Source organism: Eulemur rufifrons, chromosome 15 (assembly GCF_041146395.1).
Source record: "Eulemur rufifrons isolate Redbay chromosome 15, OSU_ERuf_1, whole genome shotgun sequence".
In the NCBI taxonomy this organism is placed as follows: Eukaryota; Metazoa; Chordata; class Mammalia; order Primates; family Lemuridae; genus Eulemur; species Eulemur rufifrons.
Window position 1 is genome coordinate 52042912 of NC_090997.1, and position 13408 is coordinate 52056319.

Genomic DNA, 13408 nt, shown 5'->3' on the forward strand with positions numbered 1-13408 from the left:
TTAAGAAATGAATGAAAGCTGTTTGCCTGGAATATGAAATACAAAAGCATTTATCTGTTTGTTCCTACTCCCATTTGGACAAGGCTGACTCATCAGATATTTACTGTCCAGAGCTTCTGGGTTGCTCATGCATGAGTACTTTGCAGGATCTGAAGACTATCCCACATTCACTGTGTCAAAGAAGCTGTAAGGCAATAAGCAGTTGGTATACAGCCCAAGGAAAGGCACTGTTAGGCTGCATCTGCCACAGATGATGGAAGGTGGAATAGAGATAGTCACCTCACTGAAGCAGAGGTTAGAGTTCCAGACAGGGCTCAGAACATGGTGAAGTAGGGCACAATAATGGTCTGATACACTCTTCTTCCTCATGCAGTCTAAACCCTTTCAACCTGCCCCACTTAGGGTTCCCAGACATCTTGGTACCATTGCCACTCTCCACATACCAAGGTGATTTTATCTCAGATGCATGACCCTTATTTTTCCGGAGCCCAATAAAAAGGTGGGAGGGGTGGATGACGGGAGTGCTTGGTGGGTACAATGTGAATTGTTCTAATGATGGGTACATTGAAGACTCTGATTTCACCACCATGCAAGATGGAAGTAATATTCATCAGGTGCTGGGCAGGTGGTAGAGGGGTGGAGGTTATTTGTAAATTCACAACTAATGGATGCAGAGAGCACACTGTCTGGGGGATGGGCATGCTTGTAGCTCCGGCTTGGGTGGTGCAAAGGCAATATATGTAACCAAAATGTGCCCCCATAATATTCTGAAATTTAAAAATAAAATGGTAGCAAAATTGCACTTGTATCCCATGAATATATACTAGGGGAGTATAGCTACATGATGAGTGCGATGCGCACTGTCTGGGGAATGGACACGCTTGAAGCGTGTCCCAATATTTATAACCTGAACTTTTGTACCCCCATGATAAGCTGAAATAAAAAAAAAAAATAGAGATATCTTTAACATTCTTAGCAATTCTGAACAGTAGCCTTAAAGTGGGCCCATGCCCAAAACTTTGAGTCTCTCTATTTTATTCAAGGAATCCCATCAACTTGAGAAATTTTTATTGTTGGTTTCTTCCAACCCTCAATTTAGGAAGGTATACTAATTTAGGTGATTGGATATGTGTCTGAATACAATTTCAGGTAATTCAGTTCTCTCTTTTTGGAAAGCAACACTACAACACTGAAACGTGTTTAGTTTATTAGCTACTTGACTCCTGTAATTTTTCCCCCTTTCTTAGAGTCTTAGTCGTGTGGTAATTAGTTTCTGCATCATACCAACAATGTTTAGAGATTGCTGCCAAACGTCAAGACAAGGAGGAAAGAAACACTGTTGTTGGAAAAAAAAAAAAAAAAGCTGTTTCTTCATCAAAACCAAGATTGAGTCTCTATGATACATTGTTAAACAAGCTCGATCTGAGCAGCTTCAACTGGTTCACTCTTAACTTGTTACTATTTTTCAAGGTACTGCAGTTATTACCCCCAGAGGCATCCTTCTTTTCTTTGTATAAAAACCTTTAGAGGTGAAAAATCTAAAAAGCAAGTCACAATTCCAAGGTCAAGTGGCAAGTCCTGGTAGATTTTCAACCAGCCCTAAGATTCTTATTTTATCAATACCATTTGTCCAAAAGAATTGACACTATGGAGAACAAAATAAATAAAGAGACACAATTCTCATTTTTGAAGAGAGTACTATATGCTCTGAAAACACAAGAGATCTATGTTCAAACATTTACACGATATATATAATGATTAGGTGGGAAGTTTTCCAGTACCATTGAAATATAAAAAAATTAAAAGGAGAACATTTTTTAAAAGTCCTAAGTCAAAATGAATAGTTTTATGGATTTGGGGTTGGGGGGGACTTGTAGAAAATGGGAGGTTTGAATTTGAACTAGTGGAGAGGAGCAGGAAATTCATTTTTTTGTGAGGAGCAACACGTGAATAGTCACAAGGCACACATTATTCTGCCTAGTCATGAGGGTATTCTTCCATTTCCTTCAGTTCCGCTTTGCTGCTTTGTCCTCCAGATATCTGAGGGGCTGGCTCCCATTTGTCATTTAACTTTCGCCTTAAATATTCCTACATCATCTTATTTATGTAGGCACTAGTCACTCCCTTGAACTATTTCTGCCATCCCTCACTAAAATGTCAGCTACACAAGAAAAGGGGGTTTGTCTATCTTCTTTACCTGCTGTTTCAATAGCAACTTGAACAGTGTTCAACATGAAGTTCATAACTAATCATATGTATTCAATAAATATGATTATATGCCACATATAATCATATGACCTTGCCTCTTTGTTGGCAAGGAGCTAAGAATTAAGCATGTTCTTCTCTCAGTCTTCATATTCTCTAGACGTCTCCTTGATTCATGTTCTTGCTTCATTGAAAGTCTATTCAACTAAAACAAAAGAAAAAAATTGATGAATATTTTATGAGATAAAATATTCTTGCATCTATCTTATAAAGATATGAATCTGGCAAGATGGAACACCTGGTCTTTTATATTTATAAAGTGATAATTCAACACGTATTATGGACATTGAAAAGAAAATTCATACAGACTCTCTTTTGTTTTCTCTGATACTATTTATACGATCTGCTATCTTATAGCATTGCTGAGTTTTGAGTTTTTAAATAAATGTGATAGCTATATTGTCATTAAAAATTTCATTTAAACAATTCTTTGGCATAACATAGTAATTAATGATTTATTTGTATTGATTGTTTAGTTTTTCTAAAAGGAAATGTGAAATTTTATTCTGTAAATTACGATTAAAAGAAATACAAGAAGTATTTATTAGGACTTCTAAAATGGGGAATTTCCTCGACTCGTTGAGACAGGAAATATGGAATCCTATGTCCCAGTAATTCCCTCACTCAATTTTGAAGTCACAGACCACTCCATGTGCCACCTTAAAAATCACAAGCAACACATTGGAGATAAAAGTGGAATAGACGTGATTGAGTAAGAACAAACTCTTCGTCACTCTCATAAAACAACTCAAAATTAATGTCCTAATAATCCCAGCTTTGTATTTAAAGGGCAGCACATTATTAAAAAGAGATGTTAAAGAAACTTGGATTGCTATTAAAGAAAGGAGAGCTGAGGGTTGTTAATAACTGTTTTCAAGCATATAAAAAGCTCTATAAAAAGGTTGACCAGATGTTTTCCATCTACATGAAGACACAATCAAATTAAATGGTTGCAAATTACAAGAAAGATGTAAATTATACCTAAAAAAGCTTCTCCACTGGAGGTTACTGAAATGGAACAGTCACCCTTCACCAGTTAAGTATAGCACTACTTGGAAGCAGAAGATGAGGAGACAGTGTCTGCCAGGATTTTTCTTCTGGCAGAAATAGACTCAGAGGTCTCTAAATAAACTGACCATTGCCACAATAACAAGATAAACTCATTATGATCTTTCTTTTCCCCTTTCATCATTATATTTTTATTTGGAACTCAGGAAAAAAAATAATAAAAAAATATAAAGTGAACACAGCAAGTGTGACTGGGTTAGAATGGTTGAAGAAGATGAAAATAAATGGGGGAAAACAAGAATTCACCCTTAGAAAGTGATCTGTGGATAATAGCAAGCCCAAAAATATTTTCTATACGTGCTAATTCTAAAGTCCAAAACAAATGACCTAGAAAACATAGCAAACAAAAGTTCCTTGAAATTTAATGCAAACTCTTTCATATATGTGCATTTTTAAAAAATAATCAGGGTCTAGAGCATTCATTTATTCCAAAGGTTGACTTCAAAAAGTTTCAGTATCTTAGATTAAACATTCCTGTGGACTAATGGTGTTGCTATTCTGATCATGACTTTGCCTTAAAAATTAGGAGCTAGCTAGACTGGGGACTTCTTTCCTGGAGGTGAACTGAGAAAATATTCTTGACAGGTTATCAGGTGTCTTTCAGGGACTGTTGAAAGCTGTAGGAATGCTCCTTTGGCTCCTACTTCCCGGACACTACAGTTTAGGAGATAAATCTCAGAACTCATGAAAGAGAAAGAAACAGTGTCTTTCCAAGTCCATGGCCCCATCACCTGTTTCTCCTTCTCAGGTAGCACATTCAGCTCTGTCTTTAGTGAGCAGAGGCAAGGCATTGCATTTTTGTTTCCTCTCTGCCTCATTCCCACCTTTTTCTCAACTAAGTACATCCCTAATACTATAGTGCCTGCTAATGAAAGTGTTAAAAAGATGATCGCTTTGAAAGAGGGAGAAAAATTGATGCTTCAGATGCTAAATATATAAATCAGTCATCAATTACTTCACCTACTCTGTGGCTAGCTGTGATATTTATGTACAGAAGTCATGGGGCACCTAGTTTGATGTAGATTTAACTGACATGCAAATTGAAATGTCGAGTTTTTTTGTTTAAAACTATTTAGGCCTTCTATCTGAGCCATCAAATATCAAGAAAATAAACAAATAAATTCACATTATATTTTAAAATAAGTTCTACCTGATACCATAAACCAGGGGTTGGAAACTTTTTCTACAGAGATCTAGATAGCAAATATTTTGGGCCTTCTGGGCCATACTATCTGTAATGGTTAATTTTAGGTGCCAACTTGATGGGTTTAAGGGATACTCAGATACCTGGTACAGCATTATTTCTGGGTATGTCTATGAGGGTGTTTCCAGAAGAGATTGGCATTTGAATTAGTGGACTGTGTATGGAAGATCTGCCCTCACCAACGTGTGCAGACAGCATCCAATCAACTGAGAGTGCAGATAGATCAAAAGACAAAGAAAGAATTCCTTACTGTCTCTCTCACTTTTCTGTAGCCGAGATATCCATCTTCTCCTGCTCATAGACATCAGAACTTTAGGATCTCCAGCCTTCAGACTCTGGGACCTGCACCAGTCCTGCCCCCAGATTCTCAGCCTTGGGTTGACAGTGATACCATCCACTCCCCTGGTTCTCAGGCTTTGGATGTGACTAAGCCACGCTATTTGCTTCCTTGGTTCTCCAGCTTGCAGCACAAATATGGGATTCTTATCCTACAAAGTTGTATGGGCCAATTCCCCTAATAAATTACCTCTCATGTATCGATTTATCTTCATATATAAGTAAAATATATATAATATATGAATATATAATTCATTGTCATTGTAGCACAAAAAGCAGTCATAAACAATACATAGATAGATTAGGTTTGGCTGTTTTCCAATAAAACATTATTTAAAATCAGGCAGTGGCTGGATTTGACCACCAGACATATAGTTTGCTGACCATTGCTTTAAACAGTCCCTTCGGGTAATTTTGAATTTTTTATTCTCTCAGATACTCTCTCCTTTCACCTGCTTTTCTTCTTCAGAGGAAGTTCAAGAGAATGAGTGAAGACATCTTCCTGTCTGTCACCTGCCAACCTCACGGCCATGCTCCCCGGCTACCTGCCTCTGGCTTGCCCTGCTTGTTTAGGTCCTGAGGCCAGGATGATTTGTCAGCTGTGACTTCCCAGGAAGGACACTGAGTGGGGCAGCCTGGCTGCCTTATTCCCCTCAGCTCCTTTGGTGCTGTGACCTTTCAGGGGTCCAGCTGTGGCTGCCCCCCAGTCTCAGGCCAGGCAGGCAGCTCTGCAGCCCCCGGGCCACTTCATCATCTAATAGTGACCCCCCCCCGGCAAGCTTCCCAGCCACATCTGCATCCCAGCTGCACCGCATGTAAACCAAGGGCAATTTGGGGAACTGTCCTTCAGGATTTCAGGTGTCTGACTATACTGGCCAATTTTACTTTGACTATTCCTGTGGTTTGTAAAAGGCCTCCCTGCTTCCCTCTGTTGTTAATATTACCCAAAATCATCTGACACTCCCCGCTTAGGCCAAAGCCCACACAGCTTCCCTCAGTCTTAAACCTTGAAATATTAGAAAGGGAATAAAGGTATTTGAAAAAAATCTTTTCTCAAAATAATAACCAAATTTTCATCTTGTATTATTAATATTAATATATGTCAGAAGCAGAAAATTACATTCTCCTTTCTCTTTTTATTCTTTCTCTAATAAACCTTAATTTATGTATCCCACCCCACCTCCAAGATAGATTAAGTGACAGGCCAGCTAGGATAAAAGGCACACTTTGAGAAAGTTCAAAAAGGAAATAGTTTTCAAACTATTACTCTATTATGTTATATTTCCCCTACAGCAAACCTCCTAGGTAGATATTATTACCCTCATTTAGAAACAAAAAACTGAGACTAACAGAACATGCTAAAGCTTGCCTGGTTACTACAGAAGAAAGCAGGAAATACACCTCAGTTTCTGACTCCACTCCTAGCTCCCACACCACCACAGTTCCTGGAAGACTCAGGAAGCTAACCAGTGGTCAGGTGCATGATCTGGGTTCCAGTCCCAAAGCCACCAAATATTACTTCTGACCACTTGACCAAATTAAGGAACTCCTTTCAGCCTTTGCGTAGAATCATTGCTATTAAATGGGATAACAGATATCTTTCATCCAGCCCTCTTTATGAGCCAGACAGTTTCTAAACACTTTACCTCATTAAATATTATCTCATTTAATTCTTAAAACAACCCTATAAGGTATTAAAATTATTCTCATTTTTTACACAATGTGTACTAAGGTCCTTAGCATGGAATCTGCCACAGAGTAAATGCTCAATAATACTAGTTATTTTTTTAAATTATTACTCTTCCATTAGAATTGTACCCACGAAGAATATTTATATAGATATCTATTTCCCCAGAGCAGAAGCAATCTTTGATACGTAACCTTTCTTTGCTCACAGTGTGAGGTGCTCGCATTTCTAAAAGGACTAAAAGTATCAAACTTAGGAACAAATTCTGGTGTCCACCTACATTGCCACTACCCTCAGATCCCATTGCTGCCAGACCTCGCTGGGTTCAGGGGGCTAGGACACAGTGGCAGAGTCCAGAAAGATATAAAAGGGTGATACCAGGATGGCCAAGATAAGCCACTAGGTCAGTTCAACAACCAGGAGAGACTTTTCTCTTTTCAATTTACATTTCTGTTTGAGTTTTAATCCTAACCCACTTCATGAATTGAATCTGGACTTTTTCCCATTTTGAGTTCTTAACATTGCAACTATATATCCTCATTCCATGAAGAGAGGAAACATTGTATTATGGCAAGATTCTTGGACCAGAAGCTAAAATACGTGGTTTATAGTTTCTATTGTATCACTAAATATGTGATATTAATGCTAATTTAACTTTTCTATATCTATTTCATAACACTATCAAGCTGTATAACATAGCTCTAAGATTAGATGATTGCAAAGATACCTCCCAAAGAAAAATTGTTTTTTGATTATTTTATATTGTCACCAACACAAATGTTCATGAATGTCTTCATCTTTAGTCAACATAAGACTTGAAAATGTTTCCATTGTTAACTACCTGATAATTATTAGTTATCATTATAAGTTAATGCTAGCTCTAGACTTTGAATAATGTCATCATTTTTAGAATTATTTATGGGTCTCAATTCCTCATTAGATATACTATTTAATTGAAATACAAACGGAAAGAATATGAAGTATAATATCTAAGGGTCTCATATCAATCAATATGTTAATTACTTAATATAATAAACATAGTGAAAAAAATCAATTTTCCTTCTCACTGCTGCATATGATTTGGCTTTTGAATTGTGCCTATATTTGCTTTACATCAGCATCTACTATTAGCAATTCATAGAATCACATGGTAAAATAATTATATTCTTTTACATTAAGGATCTCATTAATATTTGGATTTCACAGAGTCACCATCTTAAAAAAAATTCTTTTGCAGTTTCCTTCATTTTGGAATTTCTAAGGGATCTGGGTTTTATTTCATACCACAAGGAACAGAAACCTCACTCTCTCAATGAATTGAAATTGTTATAGCTGGAAATTTTCAGTTATTGAGAACTTAAGTATTGTTGTCCCATATTGCATATAACCATAGAAGATTTTTCCCTCCCTACTCAAGACAAAGAAAGAAAGAACAATAAGATTAAATTGTTTGCTCGAATTGTCATGCAACCATTATTTATAAAAAATTTACTCATTCAATAGATATCTATGCCCCTCATGTAGCATAAATTGTGCTAAGTACAAAAAATAGAAAGTCAAAATAACTTGGGTTCATGCCTCCATGGAGCTTATGGTCTAATGAGGGAGGAACACAGGCACATCAATATGGTGGCATTGTAATGCCAGTGCTATGTCAGAGAGATGAACAGCAGCTGTGGGAGCACAGAGGGGGAACATCTTTCTTATTTTATCAAGGTAAAATCTCTTAGAGGTATCTATTATTCAAAAGATTTGTATCTTACTTTACCACTTCTTTTTTGCTTATGTGTTCTTTAAGGGAGCTTCCATTCATAGCACTATGTCACGTAAACACATGAACTTAAAAAATATTTAATGAGCATTTGTTATATGCAAAGCTTTGGGTAAGTTATTTTGCTGGATAAATGAAACCGTGGAATTTCAGTACACAAGAACAATAAAAATTGAGAAAATGACAATGAGTGAAAAATCATTGCTCCCAAAGAGAATACCTGAAAAATATGTTTTCAGAAATTGAAGGTCAAAGAGAGGCAAAGTACATCAGCGAAAATGAATTTCTTAGTCTTATGGAGCCAGATTTGCCTACGGAGCATACAGCTTATGACAAAATATTTGTCCAGTAATCACTCTAAAAAATGGAACAAAATCAAATTAAAATGAAACAAATTGCTTTTTGCATTATGGCCAATGACAAGTAGTGACACATTCATGCTACAAAATACCACTTTCTTTTTGTGAGGTGACCTATTGTATGATAGTTAAGTGACTAGTTTACTCCATGTAAAATCTTCTGCAACCCTGTTTTCAGAGGAAATGCAAAGTTTATTATTGCTACTGCCATAGGTGGCAATTTCATATTCAATAATGAAAAAGGTGTACATCTTAAGCCGTGCATGTGTATGTTTAACAATTATTACTGATCATATTTACTGAGAGTTTGCCATGTGCCAGGGACTGTCCCAGGTAATTTACATGTTCAATTCATTTTACATACACAAATCCAGCAGGGAGTTATTTTTCTTATTTTTTAGATGAATAATTGAGACTCGGAAAAGTTGAGGATGTTGCCCAAAAGTTTCACGGAGAGCCAGATGTAGCTCCATGATTTGAAACCAGGTACACTGTGTCCAGAGTGAGTGTTGTCAGTGACAGAACAATGTGCCACGTACCCTACATAGTCCAGACACCAGTGGATGGTCTTCCTGTTTATATTTTTAAAAGATACAATCTAGCAATTATTTCACATAGTATGAATGTAAAGACAAGTTATTATTTTAGTCATAGATAACCGCATAGTGAGTGCATCTGTTCAACTACCTTTTTATCTACTACATTTAGACTATTACTTTTACTGCTTTTTTTGTTTGTTTGTTTGTTTGAGAGATGAGGACTTGATATGTTGCCCAAGCCAGATTCCAATTCCTAGACTCAAGGCATCCTCCCACCTCAGCCTCTCGAGTAGCTGGGATTATACACTCACACCACAGCACCTGGTGTAGACTAATTGCTTTTAAAGTTAGAGGGAGACAAAAAGATGGAGAAAACCTACTGGTGTACCAGACACCAAAGGGAAGACATTCAGGATTTGCTTCTGTTTTCCAGCCTCAGGAAATAGACTTTTTCATTGCACCTGAAAATAATGTCACACAGGTAACTGAGTGGTAAGTTCAGAATGAGGGATATGACTTTATATTGATATTATTAATATAACAAATATTTATTGAACAATATAATAAAGTGAGTGCTTTGATAAATGTTCCCAATGACAAGGGTAAGGATATTTGAAGACTTCAATGAGGAAATATATTGGATTGCTTGGACTGCCATAACAAAATACCACAGACCAGGTGGCTTAAACAACAGAAATTTATTTTCTCACAGTTCTGGAGACTGGACGTTTAAGATCAAGGCTCCAGCAAGGTTGGTGTCTGGTGAGGGCTCTCCCCTTGGGTTGGAGAAGTCCACCTTTAACACTGAGTCTTCACATAACCTCTTATTTGTACACGAGGGAGAGAAAGAGAAAGCAAGAGCTCTCTGATGTTTCTTCTGATAAAAACACTAACTCCATTGGATCAGGGCCCCACTCTTATGACCTCATTTAACCTTAATTATTTCCTTAGAGGCCCCATCCCCAAATACAGCCACACTGAGTTTCAACAGAATGAATTTTGGGGGAAACACACAGATTCAGTCCATAATAGGAGATAATGCCGCAACTGACTTCTTTAAGGAGAAATAAACAAAATTAGGCCCAGGGAAAGTGACATAAGAACAAAATCAGAGGAGTTTATTATTGTTGCTTTTGCTGTTGTTATTTTTAAAAAATACTGTATGCAATGAAATATTAATATATTTGAAAATATTGATGCCATGGACAATTCTGAGAAAAGATAAATGATCAAAAGTAACTCAACTCATAAAAAATAAGTCAAATACATAGATAAAAGAAATCAGAAATGAAATCAAATAACTGAAAAGGGTGGGGTGAGAGAAGAGGGAATCAGGCCAGAGTTGGTTTCAAACTCTCAAGGAAAGAATCCTCATGCTACAAAAGCTTCTCAATAATATTATCTCATACATAAAGTAAATATTAATAACAATGGTTAGTAATTATTTTGCACTTCCAATTTGCTACTACAGTGCAATGCCTGTGTTAGTTCATCTAACTCTTTGTGTAGATATCCTAGCACTGATACTAAAACTTAATTAAGAGGGCCCCCATAACAAAAATACTTCTGGAAACGTGTGTAAAACTACATAAATGGTAATTTAAACTAGAAAGAGGCCAGACGTGGTGGCTCACACCTGTAATCCTAGCACTCTGGGAGGCCCAGGTAGGAGGATTCCTTGAGGTCAGGAGGTCGAGACCAGCCTGAGCAAGAGTGAGATCCCAGTCTCTATCAAAAATAGAAAAAAATTAGCCAGACTTGGTGGCGCATACCTGTAGTCACAGCTACTCAGGAGGCTGAGGCAGGAGGATGACTTGAGCCCAGGAGTTTGAGATTGCAGTGAGCTTTAATGATGACACTGTACTCTAGCCTGGGGTGATAGACCAAGACTCTGTCTCCAAAAAAAAAAAAAAAAAAAAGGAAACTAGATCGGTAAATAGTTAAGAGAACTAAATAGATTTATACTGTAAAGACTAGAAAGAATGACACAAAATACTGCTATTAATTCTGTGAGTTTTGTTATAGACTGCTTTCATTTACTTATGTGTGTTATGTGTTCAGAATTGTATACAATAAACATTAATGTACTAGAAAAGATCAGATTGTCATATCAGACTCACTTCAGTAAGAGATTGTATCCAGTATTGAGCTTTCTCAATAGTTTAAAGATGAATCAATGAAGAGGCAGGGAGAGGTCTGAAACATCCTACTAGCCTCTGCCACCCTCCTTTTCGCATCTGACACACAGTCTCTGGTTCAGAACAATAGAAGTCCCCAATATCACTTCATACAGTGGGGAGCGTTTAAGTCATAAAGCATCTCCATTTTATACTTAGGATAGTTGTGTAGCTAATGTGACATTCTCTAGGAAGCCATGCCTCAGAAATCTGTCAAAGCTTAGGTTTGTTTACAGTAAGCAACCTTAACCCTAGAACATCTTTTTCAAAGTTTTTCATAGATAAGAATTCTCCTTCCAGCAAATATTCTTCCTCTGTTGTCCTGGGGATCCAGTTATTGTGTTTACAAGAAGGTTACACCAGGTCACCACCCTTCCCTCTGACTCCCCGGGAGCATCTATCTCCCTGATAGTCAGGGAGCTGCTTTAACTCTGTCCTCCCCAACGTTACTTTTACAATAATTTATTTTTAAAGAGAAGCAATGAAAGGAAAAAGAAAAGAACACTCAAGCCACAGTGCATAACATGATTGGAGGAGAGTAAGACAACACCAACATCAGTTAGAACTGTGAGTGATTCATTACAGTAATCCAGGAAATAAGTAGTAAAGGTTTAAACAATGAAGTGACAATATGATGGAGAAAGGGAGTGAGATTTAATAAATGCTACAGCATTTCAACTGACTAAATGTAGTAATTGACTAGATAGTGGGTTAAGGGAGATGAAGAAATAATGGTTTCCTATTGGTGCCTTAGGCAGGTATATGCGAAATGTAGCCATTTATGGAGATAAAGAAAACCTAGGAGCACTGCTTGGGAGGATGGAAGTTCTTAAATAGAAAATAAGAGAATTGTGATTTTATTTAAATTCTTATAGAAAAAAACTAGTAGAAACATAGAAATGGAAGATGTAGGAAAAACGAAGGATGATCTATGGAATGAGGTCACGTTACTCAATTACATTCCAGAATTTAATGAGGGATCAGCCTTAGATGTGAGGACAGATGTCTTCTCCACTGTGGTGGGAGGGAGGGAAACAAGAAAGTTCTCTTTTGATGGGTTTTCTTTTGGTGGCCTCCATTTTCTCTGTTATAGTCACAAAATATGGCACTTTCTTCTGAGTATTTAACTCCTTGGTAAACTGCATATTCAAAAGATTGTTTATTAGGAATGAAGTCAGGGTGCAAAGATTGGATGGTCCTTGAGGATGTTTCATTCAGGCTATGGAGAGAGAAGACAATGGAGCCAAATGCATTTCCTGATGCAAGAAAAGCCCTTTCCTCCACGGGTTGAGATATTTGTCTCTCTAAGATTAACTGTTTCAGACCTGAGATTTTGTACTTCTATAACTCCAGTTTTCCACCTTTCTCCTAATAACATCGTCTTCTTTTAAGTATGTTAATTAGTTCAGTTTTGGATTCCTCAGCTCCAAATTGATTAAACTTGCCTTTTTCCTAAAATCTCTTTAGCTACATTTTTACCATATTATCTCTTAGGCTGTTTACTTCTTTGTGGTTCATTCTTTCTATTTTTGTTCTTACTAGTTTATTCGCTTATTGTAAATTGAACTTGAAGTTTCAGAAGCTCCTTATTAACTACAGTGATGTGTTTTTATTTAATCCTAGTAAAGCTGGTGCTAATTAGTTTCACATGAGTTCAAAAGATGATCCGCCTACAAAATTTGGTCTGATCCAGAAACTGTTGCCATGGCAATGCCCCATCTAACACAGTTGTTTACCTCTATAGGTAGGATGTTCTCTCTTTTACTCCCGCAGCCTTCTTAGTATCTGTTAACAACCTTTGATATGCATGACGGTGTTTGTTTTATAACAGTGTATTAGAGTTCTCCAGAGAAACAGAACCAGTAGGAAAGAGATGATATACGCAGAACATATAAAAGCAATTTTATGTATATAAAAGAGATTTATTATGAGGTATATACATAGAAAGAAATTTATTATATTATAAGGTATTGGCTTACATGATTATGGAGACTGAAAAGTC